Source organism: Dermochelys coriacea, chromosome 2 (genome assembly GCF_009764565.3).
Source record: "Dermochelys coriacea isolate rDerCor1 chromosome 2, rDerCor1.pri.v4, whole genome shotgun sequence".
In the NCBI taxonomy this organism is placed as follows: domain Eukaryota; kingdom Metazoa; phylum Chordata; order Testudines; family Dermochelyidae; genus Dermochelys; species Dermochelys coriacea.
The window spans coordinates 210,948,905-210,971,844 of NC_050069.1; the positions used below are offsets into that span (position 1 = coordinate 210,948,905).

General features: G+C 41.3%; 1 long non-coding RNA gene across 1 annotated transcript; it reads left to right on the top strand.

Moving 5' to 3' along the window:
* Positions 1 to 11,275: 11,275 nt before the first annotated feature.
* Positions 11,276 to 21,634, top strand: LOC122458985. Its single transcript, XR_006279373.1, has 3 exons — positions 11,276 to 11,288; positions 15,037 to 15,042; positions 21,406 to 21,634. It is a non-coding gene; the product is annotated as an uncharacterized LOC122458985 (long non-coding RNA).
* The last annotated feature ends 1,306 nt before the right edge of the window (positions 21,635 to 22,940 follow it).

Sequence of the window (22,940 nt, forward strand, 5' to 3'; positions counted from 1 at the left end):
TTTTAAACAGTGCACTACTCTGCCCCCTCCAGACCCCCACCTTGTACATGCAGGCTGGTGGGGGCAGGGCAGCATGCTCTTGAAAATGTGTGTACGAGGTCATGCAGGCAGGGATGGGGTCATGCCATTCCTGAAAGTGCCAGAATGTCCACTATTCCAGGAACATGTGATTGGCTATATGAGTTGGTGCGTTGATGCAATAGCCCCATCTTTGGCCAGACAGAGCATCGCACCAGAGTTCATTCAATCTGGTGGGGGCAGTCAGTCAGTTCCCCTTACCTGAGATCCTACTGGGGTATGTTGGTTTTCCCCCTATACTAGGTAGGGTCAGCTGGTCCTGGAACTCATGGGTCTGGAAGCCCCCTCAGTTCTTATATAAAAACCCCAACCTGGTAATGAGTTCTATATTTTGATTTCACCAACCAAGTAACAAGTGTAAACACCTCAAGCACTATACGGCCTTAACATAGAGTCAGATAGTCCTCTTGGGCATTCTGATCTATCTTTCTACCAGGCAAGCTTGACTCTGTGATAGATGGTCACCTTGCCTCAAAGATCACAAAACAAAGGACCAGTCACTTACTGCAGGTCAATTTGCACCTTAGATCTCACACCAAAGACAACAGGTATAGCCAATTCTGTAATTAACTAAATATGTATTAACTAGGAAAAATAAATAAGTTATTTACAAGCTAAAACAGATAACTATACACACACAAATGCCTTTCAGATAGTGATAGAATTGCTGAAATATGCCAGCTCTATATGTCCATTAGAGCTAACCCAGGTTAGTCCTATGGATCTCTTGTTTATGTTTAGGAATCTTTGCCCCTTATTCCTGGTCTACGCTACAGAGTTAGGTCCACATAAGGCAGCTTACATTGACCTAACTCTATAAGCATCTATACTAAACTGTAAAAAGAAAAGGAGTACTTGTGGCACCTTAGAGACTAACAAATTTATTAGAACATAAGCTTTCGTGAGCTACAGCTCACTTCATTGGATGCTCAAGCTTATGCTCTAATAAATTTGTTAGTTTCTAAGGTACCACAAGTACTCCTTTTCTTTTTGCGAATACAGACTAACACGGCTGCTACTCTGAATACTAAACTGTAGCTCCCATAGATGTAACTTGCCCACTACACCGACATAACTCCACTTCTGCAAGAGGCATAGCACTTAGGTCGATATAGTTAGGTCAATGCAGTGTCAGTGTAGACACTGTGTTGCTTACATCGACTGTTGCTGCCTTTCAAAAGCCCTCCCACAATGCCCCACACTGGTAGTTAAATCGGTGCTCCTGGTGAGGACCACTGACACAAGGAGCATAGTGTGGAAATGCAAAAGCAATTTCATTATTTTGGTGGCTGTATGTCAATGTGTCTTAGGTCGACTAAGGGCAAGGATACCCTACAAAATTAAGAGTCCAAAGAGCATAAAAAGACCCCAATTCCTTCTGGTCAGGGATTTTTATCAACAGTTACCCTAGAGTCCAAGCTGCTTCATGGGTGAGCAATTGGCAAAGTCTTTGTTCCACAATGGCCCATTTGGAATCAATAGTCCTTCCTGATGGGCAGGAGATAACCCCTTCTGTAGGAATCTAGCATTTTGCATTCGGTGCAGTTTTTCCCATTTGGTGAGTTGCAGAGTTTCAGAACAAACACTTTACAGGTGTAGAGTAAACATTTAAATATTACCTTATAGCATGGAATACTGATATTATAAGTAGAGTTAATACATGCAGCATTCTATGTAGTCTAAACACATTCTTATAATACTAATATCTATTTTAACTATACTACCCACAGATAAACACCAGACTGGTTTTCATCTATGTGTTTATCAGAGTTTAGTGAGGCCTGGGGCCTTAGCATGAGCTGGCATCTGATCTGCCAGCATCAAAAACCCCTAGAAGGTAAATGGGACATGAAGGTATTTTGTAAAGTTTCCTCTGTATTCTCTCTTTCTTGGAATAACTAGGTCAGGCTGATCCATATGTGTGTGAAGTTGGGTTTTTTTTAAAACCACACTCTGCTATCATTCATTATTCACTTGAGACTGCATTAGAATACATTAATATTAAAATATTGAAATGTAGAACAAAGAATTTGAAATGTTACAAAGACTGATCACCTGAGATGAGAAGTCAGAGCTCTCTTAGTTACAGAACTGCTTGCTGCTGAGTTTAGGAGCCTCCATTTAATCTCATTAGCAACTATTTTTACCTTGAATGCTGACTGGACCATATTTCTGTTTCACTGAATACCGTTCGTTGAATGGGTGTTCATAGCTACAGCCATATCTGAATGTGTGTGTTTAAATGCTATTCATCTTCAAATTGTATCACGCTACAGTTTAGCAAAAATAACATTCAAATCGCCACTGTACAGCTTTATAATCCAACTCTGTGTGTCAGTCCATGATAGTCATTTATGAGAAATATACAGAAAGAATACTTACACCGCATAGTGCACATTAAGGGCCTGCAAAAAGAACAGGAGTACTTGTGGCATCTTAGAGACTGACAAATGTATTTGAGCATAAGTTTTCATGGGCTACAGCCCACTTCATCGGATGCATAGAATGGAACATACAGTAAGAAGTTTTATATATATAATACAGAGAACATGAAAAAGTGGAAGTAGCCATACCAACTGTAAGAGGCTAATTAATTAACTTGAGCTCTTATCAGCAGGAGAAAAAAAATTTTTGTAGTGATAATCAAAATGGCAGTTGACAGTTTAGACAGTTGACAAGAAGGTGTGAGGATACTTAACATGAGGATATAGATTCAATATGTGTAATGACTCAGCCACTCCCAGTCTCTATTCAAATCCAAGTTAATGGTATCTAGTTTGCATATTAATTCAAGCTCAGCAGTTTCTTGTTGGGTCTGTTTTTGAAGCTTTTCTGTTGCAAAATTGCCACATTTAAGTCTGTTACTGAGTGGCCAGAGAGGTTGAAGTGTTCTCCTACCAGTTTTTGAATGTTATGATTCCTGATGTCAGATTTGTGTCCATTTATTCTTTTGCGTAGAGACTGTCCGGTTTGGCCAATGTATATGGCAGAGGGGCATTGCTGGCACATATCACATTGGTAGATGTGCAGGTGAACAAGCCCCTGATGGCGTGGCTAATGTGATTAGGTCCTATGATGTTGTCACTTGAATAAATATGTGGACAAAGTTGGCATTGGGCTTTGTTGCAAGGATAGGTTCCTGGGTTAGTGTTTTTGTTGTGTGGTGTATGGTTGCTGGAGAGTATTTGCTTCAGGTTGGGGGGCTGTCTGTAAGCGAAGACTGGTCTGTCTCCCAAGATCTTTGAGTGAGGGATCATTTTTCAGGATAGGTTGTAGATTTTTGATGATGCACTGGAGAGGTTTTAGTTGTGCCTGATTTGCTATTGCTTTGCACCATGTATCATAACGTGTGCAAAGTTGGTGAAATACATTACTGCAACCTAATGTGAGTGAAAGATTTTTCTGTGGTTTACATCCCCTCTGTATTCACTTTGCATAGGTATAAATGACTACATGAGGTGCATGGAAGAGTTGAGTCTGTTGCTAACTATATAAGCTAGAGACTATATTGTAGCATATTTAGGCCACCTACATTCACAGCTATGTAACTGTACTATATGGGAAAACCCCTACCCAACAGGAGAAGTGCTCTGCTCCCAAAGTTCCTCTCAGCTGCCAGGAGTATCCCACAATGGTTACTGAAAATATCCCAGAATGCACTACTTCTGGCAGCTGTACTGGGAACTAATATCTCAGAGAGTTGTATTGGTTTAGTAGTGCAGGCAAAAGTGCTAGTGATTCTTATTATGATTCAGCATGGCTACTGTAGTACACTGAACCATTTGTCCTTCAATAGAGACCAACCAATCACATCAATTACAATTAATTGAGCTCTCTGGTTTAGACAAAGCTCACGGTTCATCCACACTAGGAAAATGTTCATCTTGTTGAGAACAGCTGTCAATAACAGGTCTCCTTTGGCCCAGATAATAAAGGAGAACGTTTAGCTGCTAAATAGGACAAAATACATTTTAACAGCATTACTGAAAGCATGATAAAGTCCTGGTGGATCATGATGTCCTCATGCTTTCAGGAACTATATTAAAAATAGATTGTGTCCCATCTAAACCATTTTCAAATATCAGTAAAAGGGGGAACCTGTTGTTAACAACCATAGTTGATATGCCATTTTCCTGGGGTAGACAAACATAACAAACCTGGCTACATCTAAGCATAGTGTAGGTAGCTGATTCAAGGCCAGAAGGGGCCGTTGTGATCATCTGGACTGACATCCTGCATAACATAGGCAATAAAACCTTACTCAGTAATTCCTGCATCACCCATAACTTCATTATATGCTTTAGAACTAGATTATATCCTTAAGAGAGAGATCCAATCTTGATTTAAAGATTTAATTAGGCAGAGAATTCACCACATCCCTAGGTAAATTATTCTAATAGTTAACTACCCTCACTGTTGAAAATTTGTACTTTATTACTATATACCTATGCAACCTTCCCTACACAGCTAATGACACTTTTTCTTAACCCATGCTAGCTACAGTCCTTGACATTTGCCTATCAGATAGTGGCAAAAGTCCCAAACTATGGGCAGTTTTATGATATGGACAAACAGGTACATGAAGCTGGGCTGAGACCTCAAAAATTAAATTTCATGTGAGTCCTACCTAAGTGGTGTATATGTGCAGGGCGCTAGGGGTAAACAGTTAGTACATAAATCCTTTGTCTATTCATCTACTGTTGCTGGCTATGGTTTTTATAAAATTGGCACCATGGGCTGCATTGCTGGCTGGTAGTGCTATGAGTGTATATGAACTAAGTCCTTACTCTCTTCTCAAAACAGCACACACACTGCTCCCTTCATTAGTTGTGATTTTCCTTTATTCTTAACTTGAGAACCACAAATATAAATCTTCACTTGGGCTTCTCCCAGAGTAGGCTGTTTTTAGGGGCTTTTCTCCAGAAGACCACCTGTCTCTCCCCTAGTCCTGTCTGACTCAGAGACACGTACAAACCCTCTAGTGCTCAGGAATTGGAGCTAATGAGATCCAACTGGTCTGACTGCCCACATGAATCAGCAGAGTAACCCTGTGTGTCAGGCAGAGGCCTAGAACCTGATAGCTTGACACAGTGAGCTCAAAACCTTGTGGAGGGGACCAAATATTGTGTGCTAGATTCAGTCTGAGGTTTACATCAGTTGCTGCCAGTGTAAGCCAAAGCTCAGGACTCCAGAAATGGAAAGTCACTGGAGAATGGAGATTGAGGGAAATGTACGTAGTCACAAGTTCTCCTCCACCAAGAGGCCCATTGGGCAACTGGGGTATATCCACAGTGCAGCTAGGGTTGAGCCTCCGAGCCTGGGGTAGACAGGCTTGTGCTAACAGTGCTTGAGCTAAAAATAGCAGTGTGGATGTTGTGGCTCAGGCTGCAGCTCAGGCTCTCAAGCCCAACCCACACTCCTAGACTTGAGAGCCTGAGCTGCAGCCCCACCTGTAATGTCCACATGGCTATTTTTAGCATGCTAGCTCAAGCACTGTTAGCATGAGTCTGTCTACCCGAGGCTCGGAGGTTCACTTCCAGCTGCAGAGTAGACAGATGCTGGCAGGGCTTTATTCCTGACTATATAACATAAAGCTGTCCTCCCAACCACCTTCCCCATGTGAAAAACCCCAGGAGAGGGTAGGGCTGGCAACCCCAGGAAACTGCACTGGCACAGGGAGATAGAATTTATAGCTCCCGGCCTCAGGTTCTGTGAATCTGGTCCAGTGAAAACACTCTAATTCTTAATTGTTATATTGCACTAAATAAATTCATATTCCTGGAGTCATTTTTTCTACTGATTGTTAAAGTCCATTTTGTGAGAGATTGTCTTTTACTTATAATCTTGTTGGATCTCTCTCCTTTAAGTCCAAGAAGCTTAAGGTTTCATATTTGCAACTTTGTGCAGGGGTGAAAGTAATTTAAAGAACTTACCGGTACTCCAGAATCCTGAGCATGGGGGCATGGCCTCAACCAGAAGAGGCATGATCTCAACCGGAAGAGGCGGGGCCTTTAAAGACCCCCATCAAGATTTAAAGGCCCTAGGGCCCGGCTGTGGCTTGGAGCCCCTGGGCCTTTAAATCACCCCCAGAGCTATCAGCTGCAGAGGCAGCTGGGAACTGAGGGGCAATTTAAAGGGCCCTGGGCTCTGGCCGCCGCTACTGCAGCGGAGCTCTGGGCCCTTTAAATCACTGCCAGAGCCCTGCTGCTGCTACCCCAAGGGCTCTAGGAGTGGGGCTCGGGCGGCACTTTAAAGGGCTCAGGGCTCCAGCTGCTGCGGGAGCCCGGGGCCCCTTAAAGCACCAGCCTAGGGAAGCTGGTCCAGTCTGGCAGGGCTTACTAGCCTCATGGGTGCCTCCTGGAATGGCTGTCATCCAAATGTTTAATAATATATTTTAAAACTATATAGGTCCTTACTTTGTTACTAAAACACTTGTGATTGCGCAACCCTAGGCCACTGGGAATCATATAATAGAAAAGCTCATGAACATACTCCTTTTTGTGACAGAACTGACATGATAAGAGTTAATGTTTGGCATGATTAAGATCTATATAGATCTTGTAACTGATTTGGTATTTTAGGGGCATCTGGTGCACACCTATAAATATGACCCTATAGTCATGTACCACATGCTCACATGGTTCACTGAATGTTCACATAACCCCTATGTGGTCCCTGAGTGTGCATGCAGTGTGAAACTCAAGGAGCTAAAACAGTGCCCTCTCTTTATAGACGGTCATCATAAGTATCATTTAAAGCAAATAAATGCAACAAAAGTAATTTAATATAGTGTATGTTGGTGGGACTTAAGAAGTAGGAAGATGCCCTTGGAAATATCCATGCATCTGTTCTCAGATGATAGCTTAGTTTGGTTTTTAGGAAGGTTTTTTGTGTCTTTCAGAAAAAAAGTTCTCCTAGCACACACAGCTCATGGGTTGAAATGGAATATAGCTGAAGGTTCAGTGTTTGCTGCTAGAAGAAATACACCACTTTGATGCTGCTTCATTAGACTCTGGCTCCCAAAGTATTGAAATGCACATATTTTAAAAAACAGAGCTCTAAAATATTCTGTTTTTTTTTTTCAGGCCTTCCCCAGCCAGAGCATCTCACTCCAATCTCTGATTAAACCAGTGCAGAATGATCTGTGGGATTAATGAATGAAATATGGCTGCAGAGGAAATAACATGACCTAAGAAGATACTTCAATAGCCCTTTCTCCCTCTGGGTAAGTGCCCATAGGAGGCAGATAGTGTAAAATGTTTTCTCCATTTATTTAAAATCTTGTATTAATAGCTCAGATACATTGGAGTGGGCAATGGGGGCTCTGATCCTGGTTAAAATTCTGCTGTCAAACTGAAGGGAAGGTTAGGCTGATTTCCCAGATCTACCTCCCCCCTCCCCCCCAATGTCTTCACACACGTTCCCCTGTGTGAATGATGTGCTATACTAACAATATACTCTACACTTTGTTCCTGAAAAATAGACATACATATCCAGTAGGTTTGTCCAGCTTGTTTGCACAGTATTGTTCCCTCCCTTCTTGGTTATGGACAAGGGGTTTTTGTTTAAAAGTGAAAACAAGTGAATAGATTCCACTGTCCCTCACCCCCTCTTCTGTACAGCACATGCATCTTTGTGACATGGGGTTTATCTCAGGCTAAGGTGCCACATTTTTCTGGAAGCCACTTGTTAAAACTGGCAGTATGTTACTGATGAATAGTCTAATTTAAAACACAGAAACAAAGAAGTTCAAACTCGAAGCTGAGGGCCCATGAAGGGACTGCAGGTGCTTCCCTCTGGCTAACTGCTTCTCTGATGTTTTGTGACAGTTCAGGCTAGCTGTCAAGACTATGATCTATAGCAGTGGTTTTCAACCAGGGGTCTGGGGCCCCCTGGGGGAGGCCGCAAGCCGGTTTCAGGGGGTCCGCCAAGCACAGCTGGCATTCGACTCACTAGGGCCCTGGGCAAAAAGCTGAAGCTGCAGCCCGGGTCTAAGCCCCACTACCTGGGGCTAAAGCCAAAGTCTGAGCAACTTAGCTTTGTGGTGCCCCCTATAGTGTAGAGTCCTGGACAATTGCCCTTCTTGCTACCCCCTAACACCTGGCACAGCTGGGCAGTGGAGTTTTTATAGTATGTTGGGGGGGCCTTGTCAAGAAAAAGTTTGAGAACTCTTGATCTGTAGAATAAAATATCCTGTTGGTCTGACTTCTGTTGACTGCTTCCTTTTGTATCTGCTGCTGCTTCTCACTGATTTTTGTGTACTGAACTAATATGTCCACAGCAGGGCACTCATGCCAATGGAAAGAACTGCAAGGCTGGCACATGTTTGAAGAGCAAAGAGCATTCTGGGAAAGATGCAACCCAGAATTCTCTCTACCTTGCTGCAATGCAACAGCATCTCCAAGGAGCAGAACAGACAAGGCCGATGCTTTGAGGAAAGAAGTATGCCATGGCACTTAAAAGAAGCAGGAAAAGTTGGTGTGGGGACATGTGCCCCATCAACAAAAAGGTGGAGGCATTGCTGCTGAATGATTGACTAGTAATTGTTCTTTCACATGTTCTAGTACTAATGGGGAATGATACTAATCATGGAATGGTGTGACTAAAACTTTTAAATTAGTGCAGTTGGTGCCACACAAAATTTCCAGAAGACTTCAATGAAATAGAAAGTGTTATTGGGTTCCTTCTCGCACTGCTTGATAAATGCCAAAGTAAATGTTATGTTTGCTGAAGTTAGTACATAAAGAAGAGACTGCACTTGGAGAACTGGGCTAGCATAACAGTGCTTGTTGAACTCTAACACAAAACTGCCCCCAGAAAGACTAGCCTGCATCCTATTTCTGAACTGCTTCTAGCTCATTGTTCTTAAAGGGACCATATCAAATAACTGCTAATTATTTAAATAGACCCTTAGACACTAAAGTGAACTGACACGTTTATTAAAGATCTAGGCAGAGGCCCGTTTGTTAGGGAGAGCATGTTCACCCATTAGGTGAACCTAATTTTCTCCTTTTTTAACAGAGAAAATATCAGGACACATGGGGGAAGCAACACACACACACACACACACACACACAATGCCAGAGCGGCCAAAGCCGCAATATCGGGACCAAAGACCTAAAAATCGGGACAGTCCCGATTTTATTGGGACTTCTAGTCACCCTATCACCCATGCATGAAAACAGTTGAAAAGTTTTCTTTTAGCTTTTTAATGATAGGCCAGTTATTGCTAGTTTGAACAGATATACCACTTTTTCAGTATAGAGGATATCTGCTCAAACTAATTGTAACTTACCTATTTAACATATTAAAAACATACATAATGTAAGGATGAGAATTGATTTCCCAGGAAAAAAATCTTTGTTCCAATTTAAAAAAAAAAACAAAACAAAAAACCAAACCCCAAAAGAATCTGAACCAACAAGAAAATCTAGAAATGCTTCAGATGATTTTTTGCTGACACTGTAAATTTGAAATCCTTCTAACTGAAATGGGTCCAGTCTCAGGCTAGGTCTTCGCTACAAATTTTGCTGGTATAGCAATGTCAGTGAGGGGTGTGATTTTTTTTTTTGGGTGTGCAATATTTATGAGGCAAAAACCCTAGTGTAGACTCAGTTATATTGACATGTAGGTGCATTTGCTAACATAGCTTATTTCACTTGGTGAACTGGTGTAAGCTATACCAGAAAAAAGCACCCTTTCTGCATTTATACTTTTTACGTTTTGCTGGCGTGGCTGTGTTGCTATAGCTAAATTGACAACACTTTTAAGTGTAGACTAGAACTCAGAAATCTCACCTAGTGACACAGATTGTAACTCTGTGAGACCCTATCTAATATGCTATTATTCTGACAGATCCCACCATCTTCTTCGGTGCCTCAGTCAATGGTGATACTAAGAAGAGTTTTATCTGTTCTCCATTTGGGCTTTACACTAAAGAATCTGTTTTATAGGAAACATTTCTAAAAGAAATGGCATGTAATTTTCATCTGAAGGAGGACAGGTTTTTCTCTAAGATTTTTCTATTGAAATTTGACTGCTTCCATTTCTGAGCAAACACCAGAATTTTCTACCTTTCACTTCTGCTCTACTTTCTACAAAAAGTAAATCAATTCAGGTTTGGCCATGGCCAGCTGACCACCATTAGTTTCTAGATAGGAGAAGGGTTATTGTAGCCATAAAGGTAACAACCCAGAGTTGTAGAAAATCCCTGGAAGTCATCCTGCTCAGGAATGTCATGTAATCCTGCAGTCACACGGAAGAATCCAGACAATTTCAAATGGACATTTATGCTCTGGCAAGGACAGCAATGTAAAATATGGTGCTGGGGAGAATCTCAAAAGGTTTGGGGTTTGGTTCAGATAAGCAAAAATTTGGATGCTTATCTGAACTGTTTGGTTCTGCAAAATTTGGGCTGGAAATCTCCCTGGAACAGGTTTCCTTGTGCAATTTACAGTATTTCCTGCTGCCAGTCAGTGCGGCACCTAGAAGGGCAATGGAGCTCATCAAAGAAAAATAATAGTGGAAAAAGTTAAGCAGCCTTTTTTTCAAAACTCCAAGAAGGTTGAAATTGGGTCTGAGTTTTGTGCAAAGACTCGGATGGTTTGGGGCTCTTATTTTATCTGAGTCATTTTGAACATAGGTGACAAAGCTGATTATATTTAAAGGCTATCTAAATATCTAAAAAAACCATGAGTTTTTAGTATTTTTAATTAATTAGTTTATTTATATTGATTGTTTCATTATGGGTTGAAATTGGTGGTCCATACTCAAGAAAAACATTTGCTGAAGTCACTGAGACAAAAGTCCCACTGAAGGCAATGGAGTACTCTCCGCTCCATAAGGACTGAAGGATTTGGGCATACTGATATGGTATACAGTGGGATTTTTGATAAAGCTAAGGATGTTTAAAATACAGATGGCTTTCAGTGTAAAAGAAACAAATTTTGATACTTTTAGAGGTGGGTCTGAACTGGAACTTTGGACCCCAACACCTTTGGCCTTTACGTAAATTCCCATCCAATCTGAATTTCTCATCTGAGGGCATCTCTGGATTCAACTGAGTTTCCATAATTACTATTTTACCAAATTGGACAGTGATCAGCATTTGAGTCTCTCAGACTAATTACATTTAATTGACATCCATGACTTCAGTGGAAATTACTCCTGATTTACACAGGTGAAAGTGAGATCAGAATCAGACTGTGTGCGTGTGTAAGAGAGCACTATATCTCTGGATTTGATAGGTTTCAGAGTAGCAGCCGTGTTAGTCTGTATTCGCAAAAAGAAAAGGAGTACTTGTGGCACTTTAGAGACTAATAAATTTGTTAGTCTCTAAGGTGCCACAAGTACTCCTTTTCTTTCTGGATTTGATGTAAATTTAACAGACTGTTTTTAACAAATGAATTACAGCTTCAATATTGTTTGTTTTTTTAATTTCCTTGAATTACTTTTCATTAAACCTCCATTGTAATTGAGAATGTCTGTGCCTCGTGCGAAACTCCAGTCAGACATAATCCAAATGAGGTTGGTCAGCTTCAGTGTGCATGCTTTTAATTAAATTAAACGTTTTAGTTAAACTTTAATTAAAACCTTTGGTAGAGCAAATAGCTCTGACATATTCAAAGCTGGAAACATGTTCTGTGACACTTTCTATTCCAATGACACTATCTCTTTAATACCAAATAACTAGGGACATGGATGCTGTTATTTTATGCTTGAAGGAGGATGTACTACTGATGATTTCTCACTGTATCATTATTGAAATGTTGCATTTTCCTTGACTTAGAAAACAACTTGTCTAAAGAGACCACATAGTGACATTTTTATCATATTTAAGGAGAGTGGATTTTTATAATTTGTACCAAAAATCTTCTTGCTAACACACAGACTCATTTTTATTAGAAGAAAAATTCTTATAGATAATAGCATGAGATGGTTAGATCCAAGTTAAAAGTTTCATGGAATTGGTTAGCCCTATTTGAATTTAGTACTGTAATAATTATAGGGCCAAATCCTGTAATCCTTATTTAAGAAAAACTGTAACTCTAGTTGAAGCCAATGATTTCTCCTGAATTTTGGATTCTATAAGGAATGCAGGATTTGATCCATGAATAATATAGGAATGATAAAACTGGGGAAGTATAAACATTTTTCCTCTTCTTGTTTTGAAGTCTGCAGTAGGCACTAGACTTGTTTCATTTAACAATGTTTAAAAACATAATATAAATCTCCTTTCAAGTTGTATTCCAAGTGTTTGAATGCCTTGTCAGTCAGAAATAGAACAGCTGCTCACAAAGTAACCTGGTGTGCTGTATGGCTTCAACAGGGGATTAGAAGTTAGAGTGAAATCCTGGCCCTATTGAAATCAGTGGGAGTTTTGCCATTGGTTTCAATGGGGCCAGGATCTCGCCCTGGGTTCTCTTCTTGACTCTGCCGTGACTTGCTGTTTGGCTTTTAGCAAGTCATTTAACCCTTCTGTATCTCCGCTTCACCAGCAGTAAACATTACAGGAGATAACATTTCACTATCTGGTAGTATATTGTGAATGCATAATAATATAGAAATTTTCTTTAAAGAAAAACAGACCTTAAGGTGAGCTACTAACAATCCACAGTGCTTTATTTTTCACTCTCCAAACAGATACAGCCAATATCCTCTTAAGGATTCTGGGTAATATAGGCCAACAGGCATTCCCTATATTAAGAATTACGATAATTAAAACTACCACTTGAGGACATTCTAAATAGTAGGGACCATATCCTAAGTGTTCTTTGAATAGTGACTCTGGACAAAACTCCCACTGAACCCAATGGCAGTTTTGCCTGAGTGAGGACTAACTAAAGTCTGAGGGCTTGTCTACACTTGAAATGTTACAGCAGCAGAGCTGCTCCACTGTAGTGCTCCAGTGTACGTAAGAACATAAGAATGACTCCTACTGGGTCAGACCAAAGGTCCATCTAGCCCACTATCCTGTCTTCCAACAGTGGTCAGTACCAGGTGCTCGAGCGGGAATGAACAGAATAGGTAATCATCAAGTGATCCATCCCCAGTCGCTTATTCCCAGCTTCCATCAGACAGAGGCTAGAGACACCATTCCTGCCCATCCTGGCTAATAGCCATTGATAGACACTACCTATGCTGACGGGAGAGGTTCTCCCATCAGCGTAGGTAATCCACTTCCCCGAGGGATGATAGTTAGATAAATGAAAGAATTTTGTCTGCACCAGGGTTAGGTTGGTTTAACTATGCCACTCAGGCAAGTGGATTTTTCACACCTCTGAGCAATGTAGTTAAGATGACATAATTTTCTAGTGTAGACCAGTCCTGATTAGGGCCAATTCCTGAAATCCTTTTGTGCACAAGCTACTGTGTTACTTACCTTTCAGCCCTGTTGTAGAGCTTAGCTACTGCTTGCAAAGACCTTTGAGATCTTTGGATGAGAAGTGCTACATAAGTGCAAAGTATTTAGTTAAACTAAAACAAATACTTGAGGAAGGAGGAGGTGGAATGCAGCTTCACGGTGCATCATAAGGTCACAAGGTTGCTCATGCTCTTCTGTTCCTACATATGACCTATTTGGCTCTCTTTGTTTAAATGTACTAAGAACACCCATAAAGGCTTCATGCTGTGTCTGGTTACTGCAGGTGTTCTGAAGCACAAACCGGAGAAAGAAGTACACATTTACGGAAAGTCCCTTCCCTCCCTTTCCTTTCCCTTTGAGGCTCTCTGCCAAAGCTGTCTGATCCTTATCTGGCCTCTGCAGAGCCCTCTGAATGAGGTCATCCAGGAAGTTTAATCAATTCTGTACAATTGTCACTGCATCCTTGGCCATTCATTGTAGCAGAGCCCAACCTACTGATATGATGTGTTTTACGACAACAGAACATCTGTTTAAAAATTGATTGCGAAATACAAGCACCTGATTATGACTGGGTTCCCCTTCTCCCCACCCCCGCCATTTGATATATCCTTAATGCTCCTCAGCTAAGAACTGCAGAGCAGAGTTGGAAGAAAATAAAACTTAGCTCTGTTTTTGGAACTAAAAAGTGAACCAGACTGGAATTAGCTGAAAAACTCAATACTTTTAATGTCTGAATTTCAAAGCCAGAAACAGTCTCTGTGAATGCTAGCCAGGGGCTCCTTTGGTTCAGTATCTTCCAGAGCCAGTTAGACTGTTGGCCGAGATTGCAAGGACTTCCACTCAACTTGGTGGCATTTCTCTGGTTGGGCTTTGGAACAAGATAACTTTTAAATGCCACATCTGATTAATTCAGGGGAAAAAATTCAGGGAATATGTGACACAGCCTCAGCTGGACTGCGGGATGAGCCTTTATACACAGAGAGGGATGGCTAGTTCAGGGGAAAATTGTACTTTCCACCAGATTTGGCCCCTCCCCTCAGACCCAAATTCAGTATGTCTTTGGAATGCATATCTATGAGCCCTGACGCAGCTGGCTTGAGGAACCCTTTCCTGATTAATGCAGTAGAATGCCTCAGTTTTCCTCAGTATGTTCTGGGCGAATGTTTAACTTGAGACCTTTGATGCACACTTGATAGGGAGATTTCTATGGTGTTGGGGATTTACTATAACAAATAAAAAGCCTAGTTGCTGTTGCCTCTGAATCCCCAGTGGTAGTAAACCATACACTAGATTTTCTGAATGCTGCAGCCTCTTGGCTGAGTGAAGAAATCTAATTTTCAGAGAAAGCAAAACATTTGGCCTTCTCAGCAATCTGGCTGAACAGTTGTCAATGAAAAACACTTTAAAAAAGTGTTAGATACATCCCATGTGTATCCACCTGTGTAATTTCTATGCAAAATCTCAAAGAAAATAAAATCTAAGTAGCAAACAGTACTAGCTCAATATATTAACGTATTGGCTAATACCACACCATTTATTTTACTTTTTCTCTAAGGGACTGAGAACTGCACAGATTTCTTCAGATGCAGATGTAGTCATCCGTCATCTATGTGGACACTCCCAGGGGTTCAGCTTTATGAATTATGTCCGTACACATTAATAGGGGCTGCCTACATGTATATTTTGCATGAAAGGATAATGGTAAATGTTTGTGAGGTTCAGAAAGTGTCTCTCTAGGTGGAGTTCATATAGTCTAAGAAGTGGTCCTACATTTTGCTGATTTTTTTTTTTTTTTAGTTTGTCTTGTGGATGAATTCTTCCAAGGATGACATATGCATGATTGATTTTAGCCATTCAGTATATAAAGGTGTGTTGGCTATGATCCTAGCTAACATCAGCCATTTGCCTAAGAAATGTGGAGGGGGTCAGAATCTCAGTATAACTATTAAGGAGCCATAGGATGGGGCTAATGTTACTTGTCCAGGATGATTTACATTGGTTGGTAGCTTTCTAGCCAGTATTTCACTATGTCAAGGCAATCCCATATCAATGTTTATTTTCAAGCATTTAATTTTTAAAATCTATTTAAATTTTCAAAATTACAGGAAATTATAGGGGTCAGACAAATGGGGGAGTCAGACAATAATTATTTAATAACAGCAGATGCTGAGATTCAAAAAGTTAAAAGATTTATATCTGTTAAAACAGAAATTGTCAATATTACATGTCAATATATACAAAGAAAATGGCTTTAAATCAAACTCTAATAAGTTCTCAAGCAATATTTTTCTTCTTAGCTTATCTGTAAATTTTGAATTTTATGAATGGAAATGTTTTTGTTCATTTGCATGTGTATGGTGAAATCAATCTTTACCAGTATTTACTGATAAAAATCTAATCTCTTCAAACCTACATACAGTGTATGTGTATGTTCCTCTTTCCTTTTGACATCACCATAATTATTGGTGACTCTAAATCATATTTTGTGAAGAGCCACCAAGGACCTATGTACTTGGTTCATGAGTTAGTAGGGCAATAATTTTAATAGTATTTCTGGTTGACCATACCCTTATTCTGTATTAAGTTTTGTTTCACATTTCTTGTTGATGTCTAAGCTCCCTTGCCTTTAGAAGAGTATTGTATTATTTTATAGCTTATGAGGAAGTTGTAGATAAGGGAAGTCAGCTGTTTGCAAAATGTAATAACTTTAATTTGTGTATGTAAAATGGATAATTTCCTTAGTTTTAGGTGCTTTAGGGTAGAATTTAAAGGCAGAAAAGCTATAGATAATAAGGAAACTTTCAAAAAGTTTAAAGGCCAAATTCTGCCCTGACCTTACACACACTGCAATTCCATTTAAATACATGGTTGAAGTCCGTGAGGGCTGCCTGAGTCCAAAATAAATATCTATATAGCTCTATATAGATCTTTAAAATAAATAATACTCAACTCTGAGATATATATATATATATATATATATATATATATATAGTACTACCTTTCATCTTCAAAAATCTTAACCGACATCAAATAATTAATCCAATGCTACTTTTATTTAATGAGGTCTGAGTACCAGCACACACTCAAAGGATGTCAACTATCAGAATTCAGAGTAGCAGCCATGTTAGTCTGTATTCGCAAAAAGAAAAGGAGTACTTGTGGCACCTTTAGAGACTAACAAATTTATTAGAGCATAAGCTTTTGTGAGCTACAGCTCACTTCATCGGATGCATTTGGTGGGGAAAAAAAACAAAAAACAAATGCATCCGATGAAGTGAGCTGTAGCTCACGAAAGCTTATGCTCTAATAAATTTGTTAGTCTCTAAGGTGCCACAAATACTCTTTAACTATCAGAATGTTATCCTCCAAAGAATACTGCCTTTTTTTTCAGCACTACATTCAATATAATTTTATTGATTACTATTTTTCTTATGGAGGTGTTTGCATGACAACATGTCAGAGAGGCAGGTTGGTATTGTATGAGGCAGGGTAACATGGTTTGTTTGTGTTTTAAATGTAAATTTCAATGGTATTTAAAACCTAATGAATCTCCACAGGAGTGGAAAAAAGAAAATAACTTTTAATCTAATGAAAAGTTTATCAGTTTATCTTCGATTTAATCTATTCTAGCAGTGAAAAACTGCATGTTGGCTACAATATATCTATCGGGTGTTTACACTAGTTGCTTAGCAGTATTAAATATGTCTGCATTCAGCAGCCTAGCTTTTGTTCCAAGCTGCTTCTTTTATCCTTTTTAGGTGTCATATAGGCCTGAAAGGTTTATTCTTCCATGCATTTCAGCTCTGGTTTTACGCTGAAAATAATCAGCCAGCAGTGCCTAAAGCTCTTTTAGGCTTTTGTACACCACTCACCGTCTGCATACTGTGGAAACATTAACACTTTGCTGATTACTGATATTTTAACAATTGTTGGCTCTGATGAGAATGATACAGCTGTCTGATGAAGGAAATGGTCTGAAGCCTATGGCGCATTGCCTGCCAGTGTGTGTCTGACCTTGAGGGCTGGTTCTCATCCTGTTCTGCAGGACAGTTTTAGCTGGGTTGTAATCAACCACACCATGTACAACAGGAAAGGCAACTTGACAGCCACCCTTTTGTGGATTGTTTGCAATAAAGTTTTTATCGGCACACAGTGACAGGCCATGCAGTTGTCACAGCTATCTCCTACCTTGTTCAAATAGCTTGTGACTAAGACAGATTGAAGCTTTTTGTTGGACAAGTTAAATTGTGCCTCAGATTGCTTGAGATATTGCTACTTTAACAGTGGATTGTGCCTCAGATCAGTTGGGATATTGCTTCATTAACAATGGATTTTTGGTTTGAGGTTTAAGTGATATTAACACTCCTGGCTCATCCTATATTTTTTCCTACAGATCTATAGATTTTTAATAACATACATAACTTGAAAAATAAAGGCAATATGGTGTTTTCTAATAAGATGCGAATCTCATCTCATTCTCTTAATTGTATACATTATTATTATTATTAGCCCAATTTCCCCTCAATCCCACTGTCATTAAATCTCTGGCAGTCACCTTCATGATGCACCATTATGTTGTCAGCTTGCCAATTGTTTTGTTTTGTCTTGAGAGAGATAAAGTAGGTGAGGGAATGTCTTTTACTGGACCAACTTCTGTTGGTGGAAGGTACAAAGTTTTTAGCTACACAGAGCTCTTCTTTAGGTCTGCGTTCAAAGCAGAGTGTCTGAGCGAAATACAAGTTGGGACAGATTGAACAGTAACATATGTTGGAGGCTGTCATTTGAAATGAAGTGGGGGTTAGATTGTTATACATAAAGGGTTATGAATGTAAGTTCACCTTTTGAAGATGTTTTGCAGGTTTCCGTGGAGGACAAATACTGAAAGATCAGATATGGAATGATTGCTTTGTGAAAAGTGTTCACCCACAGGTGATGTGATGTCGTTGTCTTTTATCATTTTGATGTGTGAATTCACTTCCAAGCATAGTGATTGTCTGATTTCACCCACATAGCCATTATGGGGGCATTTGATGCACTGGATGAGGGACACCACATGTTGTGACAGGCATGTGCAGGACCCATTAATCTTGAAAGATGTGTTGTGGTGGATGTTGACCAGTGGAGATATGTCTGCAGGTTTTGCATCTATTGTTGTGGCAGGGTCTGGTGTCCTTTGAATTGATGAGTCCTGCTCTGTGGGGAGCTTGCTTCTGATGATGAGCTTGGTAAGTTTTGGCAGGAGGTTGTTTGAAGGTAGGGAGGCTATTCATCTGGTTTAAAAGCCAGACAGTCCTAGTTTTTTTAATTCTGTGCCTATCTGGCAAGGACTTAGCACCGGACATGGCTTTGCCTGGTAACTGAGAAGACACACTAGACTGTGGACATGGGGATTCTAGGGGGATGTGGTGGGGATGGCACCTCCACGTGGAGTGATGCAGACGGAGACAGGCTGACGCAGGTGGGGTGGACCCATGCAGGCAGACTGACCCAAGCAGGGGTGGGCCTACGCAGATGGGGGTGGGGCCACACGTGTGGGCCGATGCAGGTGGGGGCAGACCAACACAGCCATAGGTTTGGCCACACAGATAGGCCAATATGGGTGGAGGCGGATTGATGCTGGCAGGGCAAGATCCTGGTCACGCTGCTGGGGACAGGGATGTCCTGTATTCTGGGGATGCCCTATTTGAAAGCTAGAAGAGGGGATTCAGGAAAAACTTCTTTCAGGATATGGTGTCCCTCTAATATGGATTGTAATTGTTTGTTGATATGCCATATGGGTTCTAGTGTGGCATGGTAGATGACACTAATGGGTGTGCAGTCAGTGGGTTTCTTTTTGCTGTATTGAAGGAGGTTCTCCCAGGGTATGTGGGTGGCCCTTTTTGGCTTGGGCATTCTTTATTTTGTTGATAGTTGTTGCAAGTCTCTCAGTACCTGTGTGCAGTTTGCAAAGTGTCTCATTTTCTCTCCCAAAGCTCCATTTTTTTTAAATTGAATTTTGTTCTAGTGAGAGGTGGCAAATTGACAATCCTGGTTACTATAATAACACCTGGCTCTTATACAGAGTGTTTCACCAATAGATCTCAAAGCACTTCACTGTATTCATCCTCACAGCATCCCAGTGAGGTAGGGAGGCATTGTTATCCCTATTTGACAGATGGGGAACTGAGGCACAGAGAATCTAAGCAACTTTCTCAAAGTCACACAAGGGGAGGTTGTGATGGAGCAGGGAATTGAATCCCCATCTCCCAAGTCCCAGACTAGTGCCCTAACCCTGGACTCTTCCTCTGTTTATCCATCTGTTTATACACTGGCAATGTGAGTGTAAGCTTCCCCAAACTATCCCATTAAAGTTCATCAACTCCAACCAGCGACAGCATTGTTTGAGGTAAGAGAGTATTTCAGTCTCTGTGCCCATTCAGTCCTGGGCCTCTCTTCTGAGGCTGCCCAAATGACACCAATTTGTGCTAAGTGTAATGGTGGATTTTGTTATAGACACTTCTGTATTGGCCAGAAGCCACCAACCCATTTCTCATGAATCGTCAGATCAGATGGCAATGAGTGGCTTTTTCAGTACCAATCTGCACCACATTTCAGCTGGTGATCTAATCCCCCTGACCTCATAGCCATCCAGGCTGCCATCTATTTTTTTAAAATATGAAATTTCTGGAGGGTTTTTTCATTAAATTTGCCGTGTGTCTTAGAAATGTCCTTTCTGAAGAAATGCTTAAGGAAACACCAGTGTAACTGGGGAAAACACTGAGCCATTTCCTAGTGTGCCCTTGAGAGCAGTGGTGATGCCCTCCATCTTCTCAACTACATAGGGATGTCAGTAACCATACGCTGATGCTTCCTCGTCAAAGGGCCTGTTCTACCCTTGTCCTGCTTAGGGCCAAAGATGTCACTTTGTCACAAATGTTCAAAGTGGGAAGAAAAGGCGAGGACTCTCACAAGGGTGTAGTGCAGAGCACAAGGCAGGTGATAACTATTATGGGCAACCTTAAAAGCTGTGGAGCTTCACTTTGCATACGCCTCTGAAAGCTTTATCAGAGTTCAGAGTAGCAGCCGTGTTAGTCTGTATTCGCAAAAAGAAAAGGAGTACTTGTGGCACCTTAGAGACTAACAAATTTATTAGAGCATAAGCTTTCGTGAGCTACAGCTCACTTCATCGGATGCATTGATGAAGTGAGCTGTAGCTCACGAAAGCTTATGCTCTAATAAATTTGTTAGTCTTTATCAGAGTGTATCTAAACCTATCAGTCTTCTCCTTTCCTCCCTCTTCTTGCATCCCATTCTCCTCTTTCTTTCTCTTCCTTTATCCATTCAAATGCTTTCTTCCCACAGTCCCATTCTTCTTTTGTTTAACTCCCCAGTCTGATCCACAGCCTTATCTCCAAGTACAATCATCTCTTTAGCTGATCACCCTAACAGCCATATAATAACTCCTATGCCCCTCCACCTCAATGCTGTGTTTTCATTTCCTGACACTTACACCCCACCCTTCCTTTCTCCAATACAAGCAATTCACATATGTTGCCTGGAATCTTGCCTAAGTCCATCTCAGGGTCTTGATGTGTGGCAATCTTGGCTGTGACACATGCCTGATCTACGCTACGAGTTTAGGTCAAATTTAGCAGCATTATCTCCATTTAACCCTGTACCCATCTACACGACGAAGCCACCCCCCCCTTTTTTTTTGACTTAAATGGATCTTAAAATCAGTTTCTTTACTCCAACCCCGACGAGGGGATTAGTGCTGAAATTGGCCTTGCCAGGTTGAATTTGGGGTACTGTGGACACAATTTGATGACAATCTGGACAGCGCTGTCAACTCAGATGCACTGGCCAGGTATACAGAAAAAGGCCTGTGAACTTTTGAATCTCATTTTCTGTTGGCCAGCGTGGCGAGCTCACCTGCACAGGTCACCATGCAAAGCTCATCAGCACAGGAGACCATGCAGTCCCAGAATCGCTGAAGAGCTCCAGCATGGACCAAACAGGAGGTACAGGATCTTATCGCTGTATAGGGAGATGAATCCGTGCTGGCAGAACTTCATTTGAAAAGATGAAATGCTAAATATTTGAAAAAATCTCCAATGGCATGAAGGACAGAGGCTATAACAGGGACCCGCAGCAGTGCCGTGTGAAAATTAAGGAGCTCAGGCAAGCCTATCAAAAAACCAGAGAGGCAAACAGCCACTCTGGTTCAGAGCCCCAGACATGCTGCTTCTATGGTGAGCTGCATGCCATTCTAGGGGGTGCAGCCACCACTACCCCAACCCTTTGCTTTGATTCCATCCAAGGAGTGGGAGGCAACACGGAAGCAGGTTTTGGGGCGAGGAAGATGAGGAGGAGGAGGAGGAGGCTCTAGATAGCTCACAGCAAGGAAGCGGAGAAACTTGTTTCCCCAACAGCCAGGATCTGTTTATCACCGTGGACCTGGACCCAGTACCCCCTGAACCCACCCAAGGTGGGTTCCCGGATCCTGAAGGTGAAGGAGGGACCTCTGGTGAGTGTACGTTTGTAAATATTATACATGGTTTAAAAGCAAGCGTGTTTAATGATTAATTTGCCCTGGCATTTGCGGCCAGTACAGCTACTGGAAAAGTCTGTTAATGTGTCTGGGGATGGAGCGGAAATCCTCCAGGACATCTCTATAAAGCTCTCCTGGATGTACTCCCAAAGCCTTTGCAAAAGGTTTCTGGGGAGGGCAGCCTAATTCTATCCTCCGCGGTAGGACACTTTACCACGCCAGGCCAGTAGCACGTGGTCAGGAATTACTGCATAACAAAACATTGTAGTGTATTGTCCCAGTGTTTGCTGGCATTCAAACAACATCCGTTCTTTATCTCTCTGTGTTACCCTCAGGAGAGTGATATCATTCATGGTCACCTGGTTGAAAAAGGATGGTTTTAGTAAGAGGTGCCCATACCTGCTGGGCTGTTTGCCTCTGGCTGAACAGAAATTTTCCCTGCTGTTAGTCACATGGTGGGGGAGGGGTAAAGCCATCATCCCAGAGAATTGGGGGGGGGGGCGTTAGTTGGGTTTCTGCTGCACATGAACCCGGAAACCGCAGCCCCTCCTTTTAAATTGCCAACTCATTTTTAATGGCCAACCCAATGGCTACTTCATATGGGAAATGAGGGCGCTGCTGTTTGAAACCATTCCCACATGTTATGAAGGTTAAAGAAGCCAAAAGACTGTGGCTTACCATGGCTCCTGCAAGCCGAATTCTGTTGCCCGGCCCTGCGTGAGTGATCTCTCACACCAAACTGGCATACCCTCAATAAGAAGGAAAATGCGACCTTGTAATGAAAGCACATGTGCTATGTAATGTTAACAGCAAGGTTTACCGTGAAAGAGTATACTCATTGGTCTATAAAATGTCTTTTTAACTATCACTCTCCCTTTTTTTTTCCCTCCACCAGCTGCATATGTTTCTCCTTCCCAGAGGCTAGCGAAGATTAGAAGGCGAAAAAAACGTACTCGCAATGAAATATTC